The sequence below is a fragment of the Haemaphysalis longicornis genome, unplaced genomic scaffold, assembly GCF_048455015.1.
Source record: "Haemaphysalis longicornis isolate Haplotype H1 unplaced genomic scaffold, Haemaphysalis longicornis Haplotype H1 scaffold_1, whole genome shotgun sequence".
NCBI lineage: Eukaryota > Metazoa > Arthropoda > Arachnida > Ixodida > Ixodidae > Haemaphysalis > Haemaphysalis longicornis.
In genome coordinates, this window is record NW_027526203.1 from 412,723,113 (window position 1) to 412,747,910 (window position 24,798).

The window sequence follows — 24,798 nt, forward strand, 5'->3', positions numbered from 1 at the left end:
TCTCGACACACCAGAGTTTTCATTTTTCGCCTCCATCTGAAAAACGACTTCCGTGATCGGAGTCGAACCCGCGTCATTACTGCATTTAAACCAGTCCAAGACATTCAACTGTTAAGGTGTTCTCCTAGGGCTCCTACGATAGCTTGCTATTGCTGAAATTTCGGCGGTAGAACACGTATTGCTTACAACCCTTCCATTCGTCCCCAGCGCCAACTATTTTCGTTCCTATTCTTTCTGAGTCCGGATGGAACCTTCGGCAGACCAAATGCGCGGGGATGCGATCGCCAGCCGACCATCAAGTCCCGTCAAGAGTTAGAAAGTGGGCGCGTCACGATCGCGAAAGTGCTTCTGCTCCATTGTATTGAATGCATAAACTGCGCGATTCCCTTGTATCGTTCGGCTCAAAGCGAAAAAGTTTTCCCAACCAAATAAATCCGAAACTGCTCTGCTCTGTAATTTTCTCGTCTAGGAGAAAGAGGATGGGCGATATGGTCGTGGTGAAGGTGGCGGCAGCGCCTAAAGGGGCCATAAAGACTGAATGCAAGTTTGGTTCACTCGAAAGATTGCCTCGTTAAAACGACACTGAAACCACTTTTAACCCAAACTTCACTAAAATGAGCTATGTAATTAGAAAGCAAGACAGTGGCCATGCGACCCACTAGCTTATTTCCCGATCTAGAACCTATGACGTATTATGGGCAGCTGTGCGATTGGCTGAGGCCGGCAAAAGCAAACGCAAATTAGGCAGGCTTATAAGCATGCTGAACGAGCTATTTTCGGTTAAATGTAATGCATATTCTTTTTGTAGCAGTAAGAATGGTGGGGTAAACAGTGGAAGTTACGAACACTCACATAAACATAGTAGCACCAGTGCGTACTGCGCACTTTATGCTTATTATAGCTGCACACAGACCGGCGCCTTGGGGTTGTCTCAAACGACACTGGCCGATTGGCATAGGCGACATTGTCTTACGTGACCCTGTTTGTCGAGCATACGCGATGTTTCACGAAACGATTACTATCAACCGTAACTATAATAAGCCAGGGGCAAATCCGGTCAAAAAAAAAAGCGAGTGCGGACAGCGGGCCTGAACTAGAGTTCCTGTATATAGCTATATACAGGAGCTATATACAGGAACTCTAGCCTGAACGGTATTGTGGCGCCGTCTGAAGGACGGGCGGCAAACGAAGCAACGAAAGACGTTTCGTCGTCCGCTGCAGTCCTACTTAACACACTTAACATTCGTTTCAAATACCTGCCCTAGATACGTCATCGGCGACGTCACGAAACACACGATTTAGTGGGAGAATTGAAATTTCCGCTTAAATTGTGTAATTTCTCAGTGAATAAAGCATCGTTTGCTGCTTTGTATGCGACCCTTCGTATGCGCACCGGACCGGCATCGCTTCCTTCTGGTTTCTTCGGACCAAATCGTGCCATTTTGGGCCTCTCTGCCGATGATCTTTACGGGCCTGCGGAATACATAGTCGACGTAGCTGCCTATGGCAGGGGCCTTCGTCCTGCTGCAGAATTAGGATGACGACGGCATTGACGACGATTATGATGATTACGGTGATGAATCACATCGCCTCCTTGGGTGGCGAATGAACGGATGCGAGTAACACGTCCCTATGGTGGCTTGGGAGGCGCCTGGATGACGTAACCACCAATTCAGTTCTGCAGCGGCTCGCCCTAGGGGCGCGTGCCACGCACACGCCATGTACCCGTTTAAGTAGACGCTTTGCCAGCGGAATGCACTCTTACGCGGTCTCCGCATCGCCACTGCGTATGGTCCGTACGCCAAGCATTGGCCGTTCCAGGGATACTGCCGCACTTAGCACTCTACACTGCGCTGGATCCTGGCCCAGGGAGGCACCCCGACGCCACCCAGCGCCATCAGGACAACTTCGTCATCATAGGTGGGATGAGTAGCGCGAACGGGACGTCCTGGAAAAACCGCCGTACTCTTCCTGAAAATATTTGTACTACGATGATAGCCAAAGCCTTCCAATCTATAACTAGCCGTCGAACATGCCGGCACGTGTCGTCAATATGGCGGTTGCTGTGGAAAAGAAAATAACCTTGTCTTTCAGACTGCTGAATCTCAGGGGCTCCGTGTAAAAGCACCCACGATTAAGAAACCATCGATACGAATTCACTGGAAGGCAATGTTGCTAACAGATCCACATAGTAATAGAACTACTCGTACAAACATAACTGAAAAAAGATGCCTCTTCAATTTGCCTACATTAGAGGTTAGAACACCAAGAGGGCTGAATCTCTAAAGTACCTAGGTACGAAATTTAACCAAAATATAAATTAGGACACTGATTTTAACAACACGTGCGCCAAAGAATTGTCAACTCGGCTTTCTGCGTAAAAATGAGTCAAAAGTCCCCCACAATCGAAACTGCACACCCTTAAAGCTTTTATCAGGCAGATCCTTGAATTGAGAAACATGGTCTGAAACCCGCACAAAATGTATCTCACTAATAGTTTGGAAAGCGTCTCGAATAATGCGCTAAGGTTTGCGTACCGTAAGCATTCATAGAACCATAGCGGGGCTGCCACAGGTACACATGCAGTCAAGCATGTCTGCCAACTGCGTTGCCGCCGTAGGGTTTCTTTCATAAAGTTTCTTGTGCTGTTTGTCACGGTGCTGTCACATCCATAAAGACGAATTCCTCCATTAGGCCGGCTGCCATTCAAGCAGTAGGAACAATTTTAAGCACACTACGCCGTTTAGCACACGCACCCTGACAAATTTAGACATTCCTTTTTTTTTTCTTTTGTCTACGAAAACAGGGAATGAGTTCCAAGCGATCTTGTGAATGTTGATGAATTTACAATGACGGTGGTATCATTTGTTCAGCCCCAGTCTTAATGATGGAAATACTTTCTTTTTTGACACAATGTAATACCGCCTGTTTACTCCTGTGTGCCACTTCTTACTGTATATACCTATATTCGGTCACCGCATGTGTTTCCGTACCGTAATCGGGACGGACCATTTGCAAGCTCGTCTCTACGTGGTTTGTAGCTATACTTCCCAAAACTGTACCCCGACAACAAAGTTCAAGGTTCGCTCCAGTTTATGCCAGGCCGTGTCGCATTTCGCGCGTGGCTTCTGATGGGTAATGCTTCGCGTTTGTGCCAGAAACAGCCGCCAGAACTCACCCACTGGAGAACCCCAGTACCGCCTCCACGCTGGCGGCTGCCCACGCGGTATCGCCTACGGTCCAGTAGTCTGTTGCTTGCATGCTTGCGGGTCCTCCAACAGCCCGTGCGCGGGCTATGAACGCGTCACCTTGCCTTTTGCGAAGGCCAACGCGGATCAATAGCGTCTCCTGGCCAGTGTTGACCTCCTCGCAGCCATTATCTGGAGCGCGCTCACTTTATGTGCACACAGTGCAGCTACTGATAAGATGCGAATGTGCCCACTCCACCACACGCGTGTGTTATCGGCAACTGATTGGGCAGGGCAGCAATGGACAGCTTTCCCGCTCACCCCGTGGATGCGAAATCACTTTCGTTTACTTTCGCTCTTGGAGTACCTCGATAAGGTAGAGTAGAGCTCTCATCTGGCAACAAGCAGTTATGTGCAAAGATAGGTTATTTGTATGTACATACGTCGTTTTGTCATCAAGTCCAAGTTCGGAGTCCCCACAATGTAGTATGCAATGTATTATTTTGGCGGTATAAGCGTGGTGGCTGCGCGAAACAAATGTTTTTTTTTTTTTTGCGTAATAATGTGAAAACGTGGTTCCAGAGAGGGTGCTACCTTCAGACGTCCGACACGAAGAGAGCCGTAATTGATTATGTAGGTTCATTTGCTGTGGGAAGAAATATACAGACAACCGGTAAACTGCATAAGCAGTTTCTTATAGCGTCGTAATATTTTGTCATCGTGGCCCAATTTCTTATATCTTATCGTCCAAGTTCACTTGATTAAACCCCGTGGCATGTAGAAATGGGAATGTAAGTATACTGTCAATCAAGATCGTCCCGTGAAGAGCGTGCTGGCGCTGAGGCAAGCCAAGGTGGTGATGAAACCCTCCAACCTAACTAATAACACCAAGCGCGCTGTCTGGCCTGGCGGCAATAACCCTCTCTTATCATTTTTTTTTTCAGCATCCCGATCTGACTCGTCCTCTGCCGCATCGGCCGGGGTGCAGATGCTTTTGCTCTCCCCCAACTAATTTCACAAGTTCAACGCGCGCGTCTCCGCAGTGCCCCGAAGGCGGAGCATCTGAAGATTGATGCTTTCAGCGCGGCTTCATAAGCACCGATATATAGACAGGTACCGTCGGCCGGGCGATTCACATGGGCCGCGCCTAGGAAAGTCGAAGGTCCACCTCAACTCCAAAAATTTCTGCAAAAAGGCGCATCGTTAGGGGCGGCTTGAGGCGCTCTCTATACGCTCACCACATTGTGTACATGGGTGGGACTTAGGTTTCAATAAATCAGCTTCCTGCATGAAAGGAATGGCACGACGGGAGGTGCTTTAATCTCGAGCACTGCTCAACGTTGGGGGCCCTCCGGTTGATTTATGCTCCTGCCGGCTCGCTCTACGTCGACCCAGAGCGCCTGCAGGTGCCACATACCCGGCGGCGCTCAGACGGTCCAGAAAGTGGAAAGAAATGGCACCCGGAGCGTTTATTTTGCTCTTACACGCGTTCTTATGCGCAGTCAGACCTTTGCGAGGATCCCTGCGGCCTTAATTGCACCCACATATGACTTCAGCTGTACGGGCGCGCACATCTCTACGTACAGGTGGAATTAATCATGCATGAGCTTCAATAAAGCGGTGGCTATTACGCTAAGCATGCGTAAGTGTACAACGACGCAGTTTTAATGGTGCTACTATCAATGTTGCACCCTGAGCTACGGAATGATCTCCCGCACACGCAAACGTGCACACACACACACGCACTCACACTCACGCACGCACGCACGCACGCACACACACAAATTCAGGGTTAACACCCCTGTCTAAGGCAGAAAGTGGGCGTATTCATACACCTGCCTACGAGACTCATGAAAGCGAGAGTCCATTTTATTCCCACACACGTCTGACAACAGTCATGAAAGCGAGAACCAATTGAGCTCCCATGTCTGGTTCGTGTTGATTACCATTGACAACGCTGGGGTGACAGGGAGTCCATCCAAGGTGGTTCAGGGAGTGGCTATCTAGTTTCTAACAGCTGAAAGTTGTATAAATTCATCAAACAATGAAGGCACATATGGTGAAAAATGCGTGTCGAATACAACAGTGACTGGTTGGGCGCGAATGTTAAGGGCGCGAGGAAACGGATTATCTCCCACGGCAGGCCCATGGAGCACGCGGCGGCGACTGTCGAAGTCGCTGCTAAGGTTGATGGAGCAATGCGCGAAGGCCATTTTGGAGCTTGCACTCCATAGAGCAGAGGCGGGACCTGTTCAGACGATCGTCAAGAAAGAAAGAAAGTGTTGGAAAGCGTGTTCGCAACGAATATACTCGATGCGGATTGCAACTCTACTCGTATGTGGTTGGTTCTACTAGGATGTGGAAGACCGTACCCCGACGCGCACGTCATGGACGTCGGAGCAACCAGAGTCCCATTTCGCGGCGATATTTGCCACCTCCCCAACTAGGGGATGGGTGTATGAATTCATTGGGGGACTTCGTTTAAGAAAATCTGGTGCATCTAGCGTCCTTATACATTGCGTTACTTAGTTCTAGTGAATCTGCTGATACAATTTTAAGATCGCTTTAACAAAGGCATTGAACGCGTTTAGTTTGATCACGTTTTGTATTTTGGTTGCACTCAGGAGTCCAGAAGGAGGAGGAATAAACTTTATTTGTATCTTAGTCCACATTGAATCTTTTCGTGGTTTAGAAACCTTTGCAAAAGAATGTGTGTGCGTACATACTCATCCGCATCCGCATTCATTATCAGTGGTGATGATGATAATTGGTATTGTTTTTATTTATGTGTGTGCGTACATACTCATCCTCATCCGCATTCATTATCAGTGGTGATGATGATAATTGGTATTGTTTTTATTTATTCACGCAATACTGCAGGCGTGAAGCCCAAGCAACAGTCGCCGCGGTATACAATGCTGCTATGAAAAGTCATAAGCACATTCAGGTAGCACTTGTCCCTAAGGGCCGAAACTGAGATTTGATTATAGTAAACTACGGTGAAAGAAATACAGAAAAAAGTATACGGCATAAAAGTGCAACATTCAATCCAAGGGAAAAAGGGAAGAATCAAAGTTGTAAAGTAGGACAATCAGGGTTACAAAGTTCAAAAGCAGCACAGCATGTGTCTCAATGAATGAGTTGACTGCAGTGAAGTGTCAGGTAGATTGTTCCACATGGAGATTGGGGAAAAAACAAACTATGAAAATGTTCGTTCGATACAAGGGTTTAACGCCAGAGAACACGAACGCCGTGTTGAAAGAGGGCTAAGGTACGGGCTATAATCCAGGTATATTTTGGGGTTCAATTTTTGATACACCAACTCAACCAACCCCAACCGCCATCATCATCATCACCACAACATTCATCATTCCCGCCACTATCGTCGTATTTTTATCATCGCATCGTTCCCTTTTTTCCGTCATCAAGAGCAAGAGACTGCCAATTACTTTCGTTAGGCCTATATTTACACTTGACGTTAGCTGGCCATTGCGATGAGTCCAACAGCGTGCCAAGCAAGGCCAAACTAATTGTACGTCATGCTGTGGATACCGGTTTGAGGCGTTAGACCTCAAAGCGTAACTTCATGCGCAGTGTCGGGCCGGCACTGCGGCGCCGGTAGTTCGAGGTATACGTGCTATGAAAAGCGTCGCAGAAAATTGGAATTTAAAACCTGCCAAAGACGCGGGACAACGCCGACGACGGCTTTTTCGCTCAATGGGCGCATTAAAATTGCATGATTCATGTGACCACTGCATGCTCAAGCAACTTACACGTAGGAGATAATGCGGAAATCGTCCGGTATATCTGGGAAAGACAAGGGGTGTGTCGTCTTTCTAGGAATCGGTACGATATGGACAAGTTTAAAACCACAGGGCAAGGCGGCTTATCGAATAGAAGTTTAAAAAAAAATTAATCAAGATACATTGGTGTTTGTTTAAAATTGCACGAAAATCTCATCTCTACGCGGACAAACGACGACGAAAGGTGCAAGCACATGCTAGAACGCCACCGCAGCCGCCTGGACCTCACGTTCACCCGTACAACGTGGCACGTTTTACGGCAGAGCTGTTAAAGCTTGTAGTTTCGCCGTCGAGCGTTACCAGAAAACCCAGCCAGAGCACACGTGAGGGTGCGCCTCGTGAGGAGCGCCCGGCGTCATCCAGGCTTGCACGTGGGCTTGCACGGCGTGAGGAGTTCGCGAAAAAATATTAAAAAAATCTGCGGAAATTCAGAGAATTGTCCACTAACGCCTACCATTCTTATGTGGCGTGTTTAGAGTGTGAGTTCTCTAGAGCCAAAATTGTTGGCTTCTCGAAATTCTGCCCGACCAATTATCTCCATTTACGTTATTATAACGATTACAGGTAGAACGTCCGCCAAATCTGCATTTTTGTGGAAATGCAGGGCGTTACACGGTTCGCCGATTTTCGCTATTTTTTCTATTGTTTTATTTTATGGTTCTTGTTCTTCAAAATTCTGTTCGACCAATTAACTTCATTTACGCAATTATAGCAAGTACAGGTGTAACTTCGTCAAATCTTCATTTTTGTGGAAATGCGGGGTATTAGCTGTAGGGGTACCCGGCAAAGAATGATACGCATTGAAATACCGAGCGCACGTGACCGTGCGCCTCGTGAGGGAGCGCCCGGCTCGACCTTCAGCGTTCGTGGCGTGATCTCTCGCGTGCTGTTCTCCTCGCCAGTTCACCTGCGTTCCCGCCTGAAGTGAGGAGCGCAGACGCCAAATTCACACTACAGACGCCGACTTCAGGAAGCCGATTGCCGCGGTTCTGGCACGTCCACTTTGGGAGAGATGGGAAAGCCTGCGGACAAAACGACCCGGGCCTGCCAGTCGTGGAGAACTTTCAGCGGCAAGTTCGGAAATCCATGTGAGGTGCAACAGCCGGGTCTCCGACGAAGGGAGACGGGCCGCCAGCTCTGCTGTTTCTCCAGCCTTGCGCCACTAGTGTAGGCTGCGCTAATTTTAATGCGTAGCCTTCTTCGCCGAGTAACCCTACAGCCAGGAACGTGTAACGCCCTGCATTTCCACAAAAAGTCAGATTTGCCGGAAGTTCTGCCTGTACCCGTTTTAATAGCGTAAATGGATATAATTGGTCAAAGAGAATTTTAAAAAATGAAAACATAAGAAAAATAGAAAAAAAATGCGATAAGTGGCGACCCGTGTAACGTCCTGCATTTCCACAAAAATGCAGATTTGGCGGAAGGTGGACCTGCAATCGTATAATAAAGGAAATGGAGATAATTGGTCGTACATAATTTTGAAAAACAAGTTTGGCTGTAAAGAACTCCACCCTATACGAGCGACATAAGAATGCTACGCATTAGTGGAGAATTCTCCAAATATCCGCATATTTCTTTTATTTTGTTGCGCCACCACCACCCCCGTCACCGTCACCATCACCACAACCACAACCACAACCACAACCACAGCCCCAACAACCATCATCAGCATCACTTTCTGCGCTCTGACCATTCCTTCAGGAGCGTAATTAACTATTATCCTTTTTTCTTACCGACGATAAAAAGTCGCATCTTGTGACCTGATAGAGAAGCATCTTCCAACTCATAAAGGATTCCGCGAAGTCATAAAACTGAAACTTTTATACCTACAGCAGCAGTAAATATGACAGTTTTCACGAGTGTGTCCTCACGAGCCTGACATCGCGGGAAATCGTAACTGTTCTCTATACTAAAGACTGCGCAATTGCGCACGTACGGCTATGCAGAGGTCTACGTCTTTCAGTGAAGCTTGGTGTCGGACTAGTTGGTGTAACATGCTCTTGAAGGTAAGTTGCGCTTGTTATGATCACAGAGACGGACACAGAAAAAAAAATACACTTTTACAAGAAGACGGCGCCGTCTTCTCGTGAAAATGTACCTTTTTTCACCTGTGTCCGTCTCTGTGATCACAACAAGCGCAACTTACCTTCAAGACCGTCTATGTCTTGTCAATGCTCGAATCTGGGCTAGTTAGTTGGCACAATGAAACATGGTAAAAACCTAGCAGCTAGAGACAGGATGCAAAAGAAGAAAAACACAGGACTTGCGCTGGTCTACGTCGTATACACAGAGGCCCATGCCCATGCCACTTTTCAGATGGGCAGGGATCAACGCTCTACAGCCTACACGGATGCGGCACATTACCCCGGACGATCAACCACCGCAGAGCACTGCCATTTTCTTGCTCAACGAATACCGGCACAATCATCCGAAACAGCCCCTTTCAAGCTGAGGAAGGCGGAGGTAACCCTGACGCTGCCGGCGCCAGAGTCACCGTCACCGACGACCAACAGGCGAGCCGCAACTTCGCGAAGGGCCGACTGCACATCAACAAGCTTCCAATCATCAACCACAAATCACAGCCGAGACCCCCCAGGGTTGTATGAGCGCCAGGTCAGCACGACATAACCGATAAGGAAAGAGTTTGACCCGTTGTTTAACCCGGCTAACCAGCGTAGATGAAGCAGAACCCGAGCTCTTGCATCCTCTAGCCCCATACCAAGGATTTCGTAGCGCTGCAAGCTTTCCCGCATAGCATATACCCCCCCCCCCCCCTTTAAAAATCACTGCCCAGGGACGAGGAAAGAACACTCCGCGCCCTTCAGGTGGTAGAGGTGCAACCACCTTCGCTCGGCGCAGAGGTTGGGCGAGGTCACCCTCACGCGCCTCCCTCCTCTCCTGACGAGGACAGGCTGGCTGCGCGGGTGGTCTGCCGGACAGGAGGAGACCACCTGACGGCACTACGGGGTATGTCACGCATTTTGGCCACTCCTGGATTGTGTTGGTTTTAGCGTTGTTTCTCACCCGCGGTAGAGTTCCTGCAGGGCGACGCCGTGGAGAACGCAGGGAGTCCTGCCAAGGTATCTCGAAGGTTGGAATAACGGTTCTGCCAGGGACAGTGGCGCCAGTACATCTGTCGCCCTGCTTGCACTGCCGCAATGGTACAGAGATTTTTTTAAGAGAAGCTTTATATATCCCACTGATGGTGTCTGTCGCGGCGAAAACGCACTGCAGGAAAGTCAACTTGCTCTTACGATGATGATGATCGTGGGTGAAGTCAAAGAAAAAAATGCTTCCGGTGGTCGGAATTCAAACTGTGACCTTCGCGTTATGAAGCCGCCGCCGTCTGTCCGATTGTTCCACAGAGATACTTTTTTTTTAACCGAACCAGCTTGTACTTGGTGAGGGGTGCATGGACGCGCAAACCTAGACCGAATAATCATGCACACCTCCGTCTAACGACGACAATAGCTGAACGCGAAAATTTATTCGTGAGAAATCAAATAGGCGTCAAAGGGGCGTCAAAGTCAAATCCCCCGCGATCAAAAGTCCGAACTGCGTGCGAGCCAAAGTCAAAGCTAAACGAGCCAAAGTCTAAATTGTCTTCGCGTCGAAGTCCAAACCACGGAGAATGACAACCAAGACGAAAGCTCCGCGTTCAACCAACATCATCGTTAGACGGAGGGTGCATGACTTTTCCGTAAATGCCACCCCCCCCCCCCTTACCCTTCCTCCGGTTTTTTACTGACTGGTCAATCGAAGTAAATGTTGACCTGCGTCAGTATGAGATGCTGGTTTTTCAACCCCCAGCGCCTTAACACTGCGGTTGCGCAGCGCTGGCAAGGAGCCGCCCTTAGCTGCTGCTGGCGCCGTATCTAAGGCCTACATAGCAAACAAATTCGCGCGTTAGCCACTCAAAAAGCGAAAGCCCAATAAAAATGCTTGAGTGAAATAGTAACCCTTTTCGCGACGATGTTCACTCGTTAATAGAAATACTACGTCACACGTGACGGAATAGCTCCGCTTTTGCTACAAAACGTCAACCCTTGCCTCACCCGAAGGTCGCTAGAACAAGATTACGTCCTAGGACGGGACACAGAGAAAAAAAAAAAAAAAAAAGGAGTGATGTAGTAGCATAAAATACACAAACAGTATTCCAGTCGCACTGCTTTTATGCCGTAAATAAATTCTATGACACAAACAGGAAAGGCGCGAGAGCAAGCAGAAATGGCGCCCTCGCACCTGTTCAAATCCTGAATATATACAGATTCCCTGAATTTGCTCGGACACGGACGGAGCGTGTAAAGAGACCCCACAATAGGGGCGCAGCAGAGAGCGCGGCTTTCGCGGAGCCCTTGGGGATCAGTCGGAAGCGGTGCCCCTGGCGTCTTAGAAGCTAGCGCGCGAATAGTGGAAACAAATGCGCGCTCCTTGTTATTCTCCCAAGGAGCAGCCGCGGACTGGCGCGCCTTTTGTTTCTGCACGACGCGTCCTTCAGGAGAGCGCGAATTTCTTGCGGCGGCCTACACGCGCGCGCCTGATCCCGTTCCGGACGATCGGGTTAAAAGGCGCAATTCGACCGAGCCGTAACGCGTTCGTCTCAGCACCGCTCGCGCATTCAGTCCCCGAAAGGTATATTTTATTCACCGCTCTCAGTTCTCGAGGCCACCTTTGAAAGAGGTAGCGGCCGCTGCGAGTGGCGAGCGGTACCCGTGTGCTGACTGTGGGCGTCTAAGGAGGGGGTGGGTGCTCAAAAGCGAGCCGCAAAGCCGCCAGCCGCACCGCCACGGGCGCAGCGCGGCGTCGGGCGAGTCGTTGGTGGGGACAGTGGTCCGAAGGACGGAAATGATTTGTTCACGCACTTTCCCTACGCAGCGTGATTAGCTGCGCTCCCAGTGGGCACGTTTGCTCCGTGGGTTGTCGCTCACCACGCATCTTTGAAGGCCCCAGTCGCATAGGTAGCCACCGTTAGCACCTTTTACTGTGAAGCAGTATATGCCTAACACCCCCCTCCCCCCCCCCCCTTTCCAGTTTTCATTCCGGTGAAGCCACCCTTTCCAGTTTTCATTCCGCTGAAGCCAGTTGACTCGGCGCCGCTCCGGGGCTCCTACTCGCCACCTCCGAGCCCTCCTTCACAACTGTTAACCCGCTCGCCACCACCCATGTCCCTCACAATTTGCGGAATCGGCTGACGACAGCGGTAGCGCCATTATCAGATGATTGCGCAAAATCAACAGAAGCGCGTATGGGCGTAAAAACCACCGAAAGCCGCCGCCACCGAACATGTAGCCACCGCCGTTTCTCCCCAAAAATTCCACTTCGTCGAGTAGCTGCGCATCCTTCCGGATAAAGCACAAGTTTCCCGGTTGGACCGCCGGCGCGAGCCCATTGTTTTTCAGCTTCAAAGGCTTTCCGAGAGACATTTTCGCTGGTGTATTTCACGCCTAAGTATGCGTCCCTCACCGGTTGCCGGTTTATACGTGCGCGGGTTGGGGGTGGAAGCAGGGGGCGTGCGCGCAGAGCTGTGCTTCATGTCGCTACCGATGACTTGCCCGTCTTGCTGGTGGGAGATTTAAACATGGAATACTTATGGCTCAATGCGCCCTGTCAGCTGTCCGCAGTGGTCGGGCGGATTGGGTTGGTGTGTTACACAGATAGGAAGATGCGTACGACGCGAGGGTGAAGCAGACAGCTCCAGGTTTGTCCGCTAGGATAAAGCTAGGGTCCTTCGAAGCATCATTAAGCTAATTGGCTTGAAGTATGCTCAGTAGCAAGTTAGAAACAAACGTACTTTAGAAACAAACGTAAACGGCGTATGGCTTCGCTGGTCAGGCTTCTTCACAGAGTGGAAGGGCACTGATTTTTTAAAGCAAAGCTTTCTACCTCCACCAGCCAACGGTTTCGTCGTGGCATGCGCCACAAGAAACTCCCAACCAGGCTAAATAAAAATGCAGGCACCGCCAGGGATCGAGCCTGGGCCCGAAGAGAAGCGGAGCGAGAGCCCGTCGTCTTAGCGACTAAGCTACGCCCACACGTGGAGACGGGGACCCAGACGCTGCTTTTGATTCAGGGGCTGGAGAGGGGGAGGGCGCTTTGGGGGCAACACATGACCCAAGCCTGGCGGGGAGGCAGTGAGAAAGACGGCGCAGTAGCCGCGCGTACCGGCCTCCCCTCCCCCTTTGAAAGACGCTCCTCTCCGTTTTAAATGCAGAGCATTTCAGTAACTCACGATGTCACCCGCGTTGGCGTCCGTAGTCGTAGTCCGCACCGTCGTTGTCCGCACCCCCCCCCACTACTCTATATAAAAAAAAATACCATCCGGCGCCTGGTTTCGATCCCTCGACCCTGCGGGCGGAACGCAATGTACATGGTGCTCTACCCACTGCGCCACAAAGCCGACACAGAATGGGAGGCTACGAACGCGCCTTATATCCTTGACTCATTCAAACTACGTCAAGAAGCTGCTGATACAACGCATTCACTACCACCAACTCCCCAAACACTAAACGTTAACGCAATACACCCACCCCCTATGCGACGCATTTACTCGAGTCCCCCTCGCGGGGAGATGGGCCCAATTTTCTTTCTGCCGACGCCCGGCCTGGCTACAGCGGCGGCGTCCGCCGCTTCAGCCCGGCCGTGGCCGATGCTGCGGCGTTCGGGACGCCGCCCCCGCGAATCCCAGGTAACGGCTAAAGTGGAACCCCTCTAGCGACGCATTCAGTTCATCGCAGGCTGCCATGGGGTGACCACGCAAAGGGAAAACTGCAGAAGAAGAGCGGCAATACAAAGCTCGACGAAAAGAACAGTACCATCTCTCTCGAGAGCGCCGTAAGCAGGATCCGACCCATGCTGTTGAAGCCATGGGTGTGAATTCAAGTGACGACGCACGACCAATTGTTGTGGGTGTCGTTTACAGATTTGCTTTGCTTTCCAACCACCTTCACAGCGTGGATTGGAGCCAATTTTTATTATTTATTGTTATATGTTTCTCGCCCTCGACATAACCCCTGTATTGCGGAATGGCTAAGGTAAAAAAAAGAATATCGTGAGCCATTCCATTCTGTGAGGGTGGATGACAAGGCGGGGTGACCAGCGAAGTAGACGTGAGACAGAATTTTGAGCAAAGGTACGAACTCCTGACGGAAGTCGTGCTGCAACTAGCCGTTTCTGGACGTCATGAAGTCTTGGCAGATGGTCTGGAATCGGGGATGGAAGTCGGTGGATAATCAGCACACGGCAGCTTTAGGCTGAGAGTCTTTACTGGTCTTGCACACTCGAAAATTCGGGACTTCCCAGGCGTCCGGGAGTTCGAACTATACCTCCTCCTCCTTACGACGACAGAAGAGAAGTGAAGTTCAAAACAAAGAACGGAAACATGTTGAGGCAAACCAAGCGTGGAGATAAAACAAACAAACAAACAAACAAACAAACGAAAGAACACGGATGACTCGGCTGTGGATCTCCTCGCTCTTCAAAGGCACATACACGAACGCGCCTCGCGGTATACGCAACGCTTCGCGCTCTAAAGCGAAACAACGCACACACATGAACGCCTTGCGCTATGGAATTTCACTGAGTTTTCGCACACCCAGGTTTGTTGAAGGACACGAAAAATTCACGAAACCCTAGCCATAAGCACCTTATCTCTAAAGAACACAAATGGCTTGATATCGGCGTCCGCGCATCATACATTACCGCGTCCTAATAAACATACCGACTAAATCCCCCCCCCCTTCCCAGTTTTCCACCACAACCACCTCCCCTGTTACCTCCCTCTCCGTCCGTACCACCTATCCTTCAACGGCGGAACAGACGGTGACTGCATTGGCCCTAGCACAACCGCCAGCTCCCACAATCTTAATCTCTGATTCGAAGACAACCATTCGAAATTTCGCCAGGGACCTAATAACCCCGCCGGCCCTCCGAATTCTCTCCAAAATTCTACCCACCCCCCTGATCGAACTGATCTGGACCCCAGCCCAGACCGGTGTGGTAAGTAACGAGGCTGCCCGAGAACTCACTATCCGAGCGGGCCCCAGACTTATCTCCTTACATGGTGCCAGATCGGCTCGAGATGATAGCCTATTTAGCTATCATAACTTGGTCGCACCCAGCCGTCGCGCCCTCCGAGCGTTTCCCCCCGCTCAAGTGAGCCTATAACGCCTAGGAACGCAGGTGGCGGCGCTTACAGACCGGTACTCTTCCGGGTCGGGCAGTACCCCGTCATATCCATCCCACACTATTTCCCTGCTCCAACTGCCCCTCGTCTGGTGCTCCAGCCACCGTGTCCCGCTCTAGGTGGGCATGCCCAAATGATTCCGCCCTCTCCATAGGGTGTGACGAGCAGCGGTAGGAGGCGCTGGGTAGCTCCAATCCAGTGGTTTAAATCTCCTAGGTGAACCGAGCCACCGCTGTCGCCGTCAGACCCATGCCGGTGGCCACGGCGTCCTCTTAACTTCATTCTACAATAAAGTTTCTCTCCATCTCCTCCCTCCTAACAAATGTACTCCCTTGTATGTCGACTATAAATGTCCAGCCCGTCATTGAATGTTGATGCGAACTAGATATAATTACATTACCATGAGGTTGAGACGCACCTAGCCATTTTTTTTTTTTTTATTGCAGAAGACCTTTCCAACTATACATAGCTAGCATGTGACGTTACAACAGCCCTTTCTGGAGTACTGCTCTTGGCTTTCCCAGTGCTGCTTGAGAACAGCGCTGGCAGATAAGTTCACAGCCTTCCACCATGCAACCAATGCTCCAACATGGCAGCTACAGTGACGTCAGTGCGAGTATAGTTTGGAATGAGTAAGTCCGCGTGCAAGGTGTCTGTTGCTTGCCTCTGACTTCTACAGTCTTCGTTGCTGGTTAAGTTTATGGTCAATAAAGACGGGGAGCTGCACGGTACCCTGCCCCCGTTTCTCCCTGCTGTTGTTTGATTCCGGTCTCTGGTACATCGCTACCTGCCTTCCGGTGCGGGAAATGCGTTGGATGCCCCTGCTGACGACTTCCATCTGGATCCCGTCTTACTTATCGCCGCCTTCCACAGCTTAGGTGCGCATAAGCCCCCGGTACTCACGTCACAACACCAGTGCTGCAATCGAGAGACCTTCATTCGGCGTGAGTATGCATGGCCTAAGCCCGCGGTGCGTGATGCCGCAGCGACGACATCGACGCCGAAGCAGTGCGTGGGACATAGGGCCCTCCTGGGCTGCCGAGAGCGCCCGCAGCTGGACTGTTGACACAGGCCTGCATTTGTTCCCACATTTGAGTGCAATTTGCGTCCCGCCACTCCGGGTCTTTTCGCCAGGTCAGCTGTTCTCCGCGTGGCGCAGGCGGCAAACAGCGGTGCGAAACGACGCCCGCCTCTGCGTGTGTGTACCGCGTCTCAGTTCAAAAGTACGGGCTGTGGAGAGAAACGTACGCACATGCGCACACAAACACAGAGAGAGAAAAAAAGAAGGGCGGAAGAGGACACCTTCTAGAGAAGAAGGAAGAGTTAGTGCAAGGTCGACATTCAGGAGTAATTCTGCTGCTGAATGTGCCTCAACACAAAACGCCCGCACGCGGCGGCCGGAACGGGTGGAGTTTGATTAAGTTTAACAGGAAGGCGGCCATTGGCGTCAGTTGTGCGGCCTTCTTATTGACGCCGCGATGCGTCAAGGCGTATACCAGTACCATTTGCCGTGTTTGCGGGAAAAAGCGCGAAATGCGAGTCAACGAGAACGCGACGGAAAAAAGCGGCGAAGGCTCAGCAAAAGCGGATCAAACAGAAACACGCCGCGGGGTCATTTAATTTGTTGTGGAAACTGTGCTGACTACGGGAAAGCCGGTAGCCAGCTGGAAGATGTTTGCGCCGGGAGTTTTGAGGAGGAGCGCGCTTCTCGGAGGAGCAGTCGCCGGCTCCCCGTGGAGGATGCGGTGGGGCTGGCGGAGGCGTGAAGCGAGCCGCGACGCTCTACCCGAGTGCGCCACTTACATATAGGCAAGGCAAAAAGAAAGGAGCCTGATTTTCAGTCTAAGTCCCAGGGGATCTTCTCTGCGCGTTTATTAGGCTCTCCGTAAATATTGATACAATATTGAATTCCTATGTTTCGCTTGGCGGTGGTATACAATGCGGCACACCGTCGCCGCGAGAGTGGGTCTTGCCGGTTAACGGTCGCCGTCGAGGCTACTCAAAACTATCTTAAATCTTGTGAGATGGCGAACAAAGCCCGTAGCCTTCCATTGCACGCGACAGACATCTGCACACATGATCTCCAAATTGCTTGTAGAACCCGTGCTTTTTCTCCCCCTTAGCAGGTGCATGCAACCTTTTAGCCTCCCTGATTCCCGAAAAAGAACGATTGCCTGCTCGTTGCGCAACTAGCTTCAGCTTTTCCAAGACCCTGCTTGAACCCTGGCGGATCGAAGGCAACTTCTCTTCAGGAGCGTGCGTCACCTTGACCTAGCATCAAAGGTAGCGAAACCATACGCCCCCAGACTATAATGAATAAAAAAAGAGAAGGGGAGCGAGGCAAGCAGGGGTAATGGCCACAGGGGGGGTGAAAGGGCCCCGCCATAACAATATACGAGAACATTGGCCCGTGCCAGCTCAGTGATCTTGTTTATTTCGGGCCGCCTGGTCAGCGGCGACAGCTGTGAACGGGGACGTAGAGTGCCACCCCTCGAGGCGCCAGCTAGCATAAAATTTAGCTTTCTTCGCAGTACCTTCAGCAAGCTTAAAAGCGTCCAACGAAATTTTCATGCACGCCTCCGATAAGGGGACAAATAATAAAAATGAGGCCGAGGATATCGCAAGACACGTATCCCTTATTCAAGAATACGAGATTGCGTATTTGTGAAGATTTCAGCCTAAATGGCACTCACTTTGGGGAAAAGCTGGGGCAAAATAAAAATTCATAAAGGGTTCGATACGAGCGTGTTTTTGGAGTTGGATCGATACATATTTTTGACGCAATTGTTGGACAGGGGTGGCTGGGAACTCAAGGGAAAAAGCGCGTCGCGCTGTTACTCAAGAATCGGGTACTTGATAGCATATCCGAGGGCTAAAAAAGAATGGAGGTAATGTGTATCACAATTTTGGGTTGGGCAAGCTGTTTGTTTCTTTTTTATTTAGATTGATTGCACGAATTCTGAGCTAAGGGATTTCAGTAAAGCTGTACAGACACTGACTCATTCACTCGAGTTAAGGGATGCGAAATAAATGTTTGTATGCCCTGCATTTGCTTTATCTGTTTATTCAGGGCATAATGCTAGCCTTTTTGTTGAGGCTGTTGCAGGATTTGGGTAATATATTACACAGTAACGTCAAAACAATAACATAGCACACCACGTTTACAACGATGTAGGAAAGTTACGACACTACCCGATTCAATATTATATGATATAGCATTTTGTGAACCCACAGTCATCACGGGGGATAAAGATGAAGACGGGAGAACAGCTTGAAAAACACACACACAACCACATGCGCACAAAAATGACAGGCTGACAGGCACGATAGATAATTGACGGTGGCAACGTTCGGTCACGGTCCAGGCTTGATATCCCGACACAAAAGCATCAAGGGCTCCGCATGTAACAACGTTATCGGGCAGCGCGTTCCAATCTCTGATTTCTTTGGGGGTAAATGAGAGCTTCAAAGTGTTTGTGTGGAATCTATTCGGTGAAATGTCTGCTAAAAGTAACTTAGCCGTATACACCTAAATTACTTCTAATCGCCATCAAATGAGTTCAAGGTTGTTTATCTTAAACTTAATAAGTGTAACGTTATCGTTTTTTATAGTTTACCCGAAATAAAAGAACAGTACTGCATGAAGTGTTGGCAAAAAAATTCAATTTGTGAACGTCTGTGTAGCTCAAAAAATGTTATGTTTAAATGTTTATGGTTGCAGAAGGTAATTAAATTTTAGATGCAAAGCATCTCTTGCTCTCGGCTCCGTCGTCCGTCGTCCGTCGTCCATCCACCCGCCGGACCAGGAAGACACCGGCAACACTGTCGCTCCAGGAGCCCTTTAAGGGGAAGCGTGCTCGTCTCGTGCCAGCCTAGGAAGACACCGGCAACACTGTCGCTCCAGCATCTCATGGTCGGGGCTATGTCCCTCCCTTGTTTTGGCGCCGTCCACACCCCCAATGCGCATGCTCGGCTCATCTCGGGCCGGCCCAGGAACACACCGGTAACACTGTCGCTCCAGGAGCCATTAAAGGGTAAGACACCACCGGGCGTTCAGCAAGCCGAGCATGCGCAGTGGGGGTGTGGACGGCGCAACAACGACAAGGGAGGGACATAGCCCCGTCGCATCGAATAAAATTACACCATCTTCCCGTAGGGGAACCCTGAGTAGTATGCGAAACAGCCATGGGCTCAACGCAATTTCCCATTTTGTAGTTCCGGTAAGTGAAAAGTGTGGTAGCTACCATGGAAACCAAACTAAATATAACGGTAGCTACGTACCTCAACCGAACGGAAACGACGAACTGAAAACTAATGGGCACTTGAATCGACCCCATGGCTGCTTTGCATACTACTCAGGGTTCCCCTACGGGAAGATGGTGTAATTTTGGGGGGGCTGCTAGAGGAGCTACGTATTATGCAGAAGCTTTAAACCCCTGCAACAATTTCAAAATGATTTTTACTCCCCATGTATGAGTGTTAGGATGCTAGACGCCATGAATAACCTCGCTACAAGCTGATTAGCGTTCTTTTGTTTCTGTTAGTTTCTAACATTTCAAAAGTTACCCCCCCTACAGGCGTAACCACAAATGAGGCCCTTTAGAATGATGGTACGGTTTATGAATATCCCGTTGGCCTGGGCTAATGGCAAGGGTAGAGGGAGTGGGAGGTTAATTTTTATCGGAAATGGGGGCTGGGGACAAAAAGGCCAAAAGGAGCCAGCTACTGCAATAAGAAACAGCAAAGGAGCCAAAAATGCACGCCAAAACGAACTATACATAACTTATCTGAACATTCCAAGGTTTTCAGCTTACGAACCGCTGATAATAAAACAAGTAAATTGCATTTTGTTCACATTAAAAAAAAACGTGTATATCTCCATACTTGGGCGTCCCCACTGCCCGCACAGGAGCCGATATAAAGGAACTCTCGTGGAGCTGTGGTTGGCGCTTTAGGTGCGCGGCGTTGTGTCTCAACCGCTGCGCGCCGAGCAGTCGCCGGGTCTCCAATTGTCGGCTCTGGAAGAGACGAGCAGCTGGCGGACACGTGCTTGCGTGTGTATCGATTAAACGACGCCGTGCGAAATTAGGCCGAGAAGGATCGAGAGGAGGGACTTTTTGCGCTCACCGCGTTCTTTTCGCAGGGACGCCTCAAACTCGGCACATTCTAAATGGTTGCTCATTATTTTCCCCAAGACGGTCCCCGCCGACGGCCCACCATTGTCTTTCCCCATCGGCGGGTGTCCGGGGGGCCTCCCGGCGCGCTGCTCCGTCGGAACTTATATCGTCTCAGTCAGCCAAGAATGCATCATTTGGGAGGGCGACCGGTCGCATTCGGGGGCACCTGCGGCCGTAATATACGAGACGATGGGGCTGCCCTTTCTTGGCCGCGCGCCTCATTCTGCAAGCGCCATTCAATTTCATGCGTCCCGTGCTTCCCGGGAAAGCCAGGTGGCGGCGACCGCTGCTGCTGCTGCTGTCGGCCGGCCAGCCTCGACCGGGCAGCCGCCGTCTGTCTTCAGAGAATACACTGCCTGTTACCATGAAAGCACGCCAAAACTAATTAGCCGACAGATTGGAGTAGGGTTAGCGAGACAGAGCTGCTTCTCCACACGCGCACCCGCCGGAAAAAAGGGATGTCTCCATGGCGCGTCTTTTGAGGAACAGTTTCGAAACTTCTCTACGAGCGTCTGGAAGCGCGAAACAGCGGCCGTCCAGCGCTGCCTCCGCACAGCGGAGTTTAGAACTACCGCCAGAAGACAACGGGGAGCGCAGTTTCCCGTGAAGCGGCCTGCTACAGCGCCGCGAGAACCGAGAAAGTAAAAAAAAAATTTAAAAAATACGCTATTTAGATGTCGTCGACGTGGAGAAGGAAAAAGTCTGTCTACTGCCATCATAAAGACTTTAATGACCTCACAATGTCGCAGATAACGTCCTAAAAGGGTGCCCAACCAACCTTTAACCGCGTCTCTGTAAAGAACTCGCTTAGTGTGTCCCTCTCTTTTTTTTTTCTGATACAGGCAGCATTACGTGGGTGGTTACCAATGATTTCCTTAATGTTGAAAGGCCCACCTCGGTACTTGCGAAATAGTTTGGTGTCTGCGTCTCTGCAGCGGGGAGCGGGATCGTCCCTCATCCTCGCCGCACACTGCAAGTTCAGGTAAGACATGTATATGTCGGTTCGATGACGAGGAGGGTTTGTGTCCCCAAATTCTCAAAGCATTAGACCGTTTTGTAATCTCTTGCTTGTCCACTTTATTGGAAAGGGCTCCTAGCTGGCTACACGTGCAATGTATAGTGCTTCCAAAGTCGAGCACCTCTATTAGTGACTATCCCCTTTTGGTGCATGTATTAGAAACGCACCGTTCTAGCGGCTACCTTGAAGCTCTGACAGGTAGGAGGAGGACGGAGTGATCTAGTCGATGGAATTGGGATTTTAACGTTTACTGCATCCGCTTTCACTCACTGCAATTGATTTGAAAAAAATTGGAAGCAAGACGCAATCGTGTATGAAGCATTGTCCTGCCACGTCTTCCGATGCGTCCAAGAGCTTCCCAACAGACGTCCATTGATCCCTTCCTGCAGGGGCCCTCCTCCGCTGATCCAGCTTCTCACAGTCCATAATTATATATAAGGAGGGAATTAATGAAGGTAGGTTTTGTCTGAAAAAAGCTCACCATGCAGGTACATTTCTGAAGCAGCGCTAAGGGTCAACATCCCATTTTTTTTTTTAATTTTTTGTCGTCTCTGTGGTCTTGCTGTGGCCTTAGCGAACAGGGTCGAATCTTAATGTTAGCACGCCTGTAGGGGGCCTACCAGCGTCGTTCATGAACAACCAAGGAACATTTCGCATTCGGTAAGAGACGTTCGTTGTGGGAATTGTGTAGATTTTCTAATCACTTCAGCCTGCACTCAGATTTCAACATGCATGCGCCCACATTTTCGATCATCAACATTAGTTGCAAGTTGCAACGCCTCAGTTCGCCTACTTGCTCGGACGGCCTTCAGCGCAGCCCAAAGCTGTCAAAATGAGCTATAAAACGAAGAAATTCGTTCAATTATCTAGCTCCTGTTAGCGTTGTAGCCAACCACTGGTTCTCAAAAGTGCCCCGTGCCTAATACGAGTTAAGTGTTGGCCGGTGACCGGTCTTTAGCCAACCGCATTGAATAGCGGCTTGAAAGTACGGCTCAAAACGAGAGTTAGAACCATTACGGCCCGCGTTTACTCTAAATCGCTTCCCGGAATCCGACGGTACAATTCAACAATTTTTACATTTGGAGCGACTTGATGTTACCTATATTTGGTCACCTTTAACGCAAATATATGCGGAAACTGCACATATGAAGGGGGCGGTAGTTTACGGTGCACGCAGTTGTCATAGGGGTTCATTTGGTTTCTGCTTCTTGTTGACTTTGGTCTGCGAACATCAAGAAACAATGCACGCACGTGCACGCACACACGTACGCACGCTCCCCGCCCCGCACGCGCACACGCATGAATACAATGATATCGTCACAGGTATTAGAGGAGGTAGTGATGGAGTGTGTTATCATTTTTCGTCAAATTGGCACAAAGAACGGACTACATTTTCGTTCCGCGGGATGTAAAATATGTTAAAATAACACCTAAAAATAATAATTAATACATACTTACCACTAGAGTTACGACTAGAGCTATAGGACGTTCGTTAGTCGACCAAATAAATTTCCGCCGAAATTCTGAAGTCGTTCCCTCAAGAAATAGCTTATAACCTACTCCTTGAGAGAAAGACTTCGAAAATTTGCTTTCTAACGCTTGTTAAGCTGTTGCATCAAGACATTCAGTAATGTTAATCAATGTGTTACACAGTTATTATGGCCTAAGGACATTTCACTGGGAAGAATGGATCAAGTTCTGAATAATTTTCAATCATGCAGGAGAATTTGCTGGCCCATACGGTACACAGAAAAAATCTAGAGCAAGAACCATAACTTTACAAATTAAAACACAAAAACACAAACCAAGAAACTTAAAGGGACATTGTGGGAGGGGAAACCGAAGATTCCAATCCATTAAAAAACCGCTGCAGTAACATACGACGAGTAGATTAAAAACTACCGCGAAGACATCCCTCAGCCTCGAATGCGCAGGAGTTGGTTCAAGCTCTCAACATAGCGCAAAGAACAAAAAAGTCAACACCAATGAGTCGAATCCTAGCAACGCCAATACGAAGGTACGATTCTGTCCCGTTGTGAATCGGGTGTTAGTTGCACCGGCGCTCTTTGGTCAAGCTGGCCCAGCGCTTCCCCAACAAGCTATAATCCTTCCCGTATACCTTCCCGATTAGAACTCTAAAGACCTTTTGACGCCCAAAAGTGTGTGAGCGTGTGTCTGTGACTGCTTTGTCGCGCAGTAGCAGCGGAGGCCTAGGAGAGCAAACAGTTTCGTCATTCTGAGGGCAAATGTTCCGTGCAAAATAAGCCGAAACGATCTCCAAAAAAATTAGGAGCTGTTCCATTATGTGAAGGTGGATGACAGGCGGAGATGTATGAAATACACATCGCACACATGGTTAGACATTATACACGCATTGATTTTTATCTATATTTGGTGATGGTAGTAACTATGGCTTTGTGATTACTTAATAAACATGAAAAAACTTTGGTTTTATCCTAGCAGAAATATATGGGGCTGTCCGTTTTCCTCCTGTAGAACCCCATGTATTGATGGCAGACGGGAATTCCGCAACCTTTGCAACTGCGAACTACCCAATTATGAAATGAAAAGTACGTGAAACTCGCCATAACGACGTAGTCACCGTAGCGGCTAAATGTAACATACTTTGCTGCGGAATAGCTTCCGTAAATCAAGGGTTGCAGTTCCTTTTTGTGACCATACTCCTCCCATAGACGCCCATGTGTTTACAGCAGGCGGGAATTCTGTAACGTTTCAACTTCACTTTGCGGCAATTATGGCAGGTAAAAGAAACTCGAAGTGGTGATAGGGTTGTCTTATCGGCAAAACTTTCCTTGCGAAAGTTTCGGTCAAACAACAGTTACAGCCGTATTCTCTAACCATACTCCTCCCGTAGATGCGATTTATTAGCAGTAGAGGATAATTCTGCTCAACGTTTGTCAGATGAGAACGTTTACAAGGTCACTGTGAACTAATTGTGACAAGTAAATGAAACTCGGAGTACTAATAGAGCTGCCTTAGTGGTCAATTGTAATATAACTTTTATTGGGAAAGTTTCGATGAAACAAAAGTTACAGCCGTTTTCTGCAACCGCGCTCCTCTCGTAAATGGCGGTTTATTTGCAGCAGATAAGAGTTATGTAACGTTTACAACTTCACTGTGAACTAATTATGACAAGTAAGCTAAACTCAGAGTCATAATAAAGTTGTGATAGTGGCCAATCATCATATATCCATTTTTGAAAAGTTTTGATAGAACAAGAGTTAGAGCCATTTTCTGCTGAGAATTCGCGATAAGGTTGGCTTTGCCGCAAGGCGTTTTTTTGCGCGCGCAGAGGAAAAAATACACGGAACCCTAACCCTATAAGGCTCCGTCTTAAAAAAAGAAACACATTAGGGTGAAGGCGTACGGCGAAACAGACGCGATATGCATCTAAAACAAACAACATTTC

General features: G+C 49.4%; 1 protein-coding gene across 2 annotated transcripts in view; it reads right to left on the reverse strand.

Annotated features, from left to right (window-relative positions):
• LOC144155525 (sodium-dependent noradrenaline transporter-like) overlaps positions 1 to 24,798 on the reverse strand; it is a 204,091-nt gene that overhangs the window by 116,480 nt on the left and 62,813 nt on the right. Inside the window, exon 1 of one of the 2 annotated variants that reach the window (XM_077687030.1) lies at positions 3,179 to 3,343. The exons of the other annotated variant lie outside the window; for it this stretch is intronic. The gene's annotated coding sequence lies outside the window, so the exon portion shown is untranslated. Of the gene's footprint in view, positions 1 to 3,178; positions 3,344 to 24,798 lie in introns of those variants that run through there. 2 annotated transcript variants of the gene reach the window in all.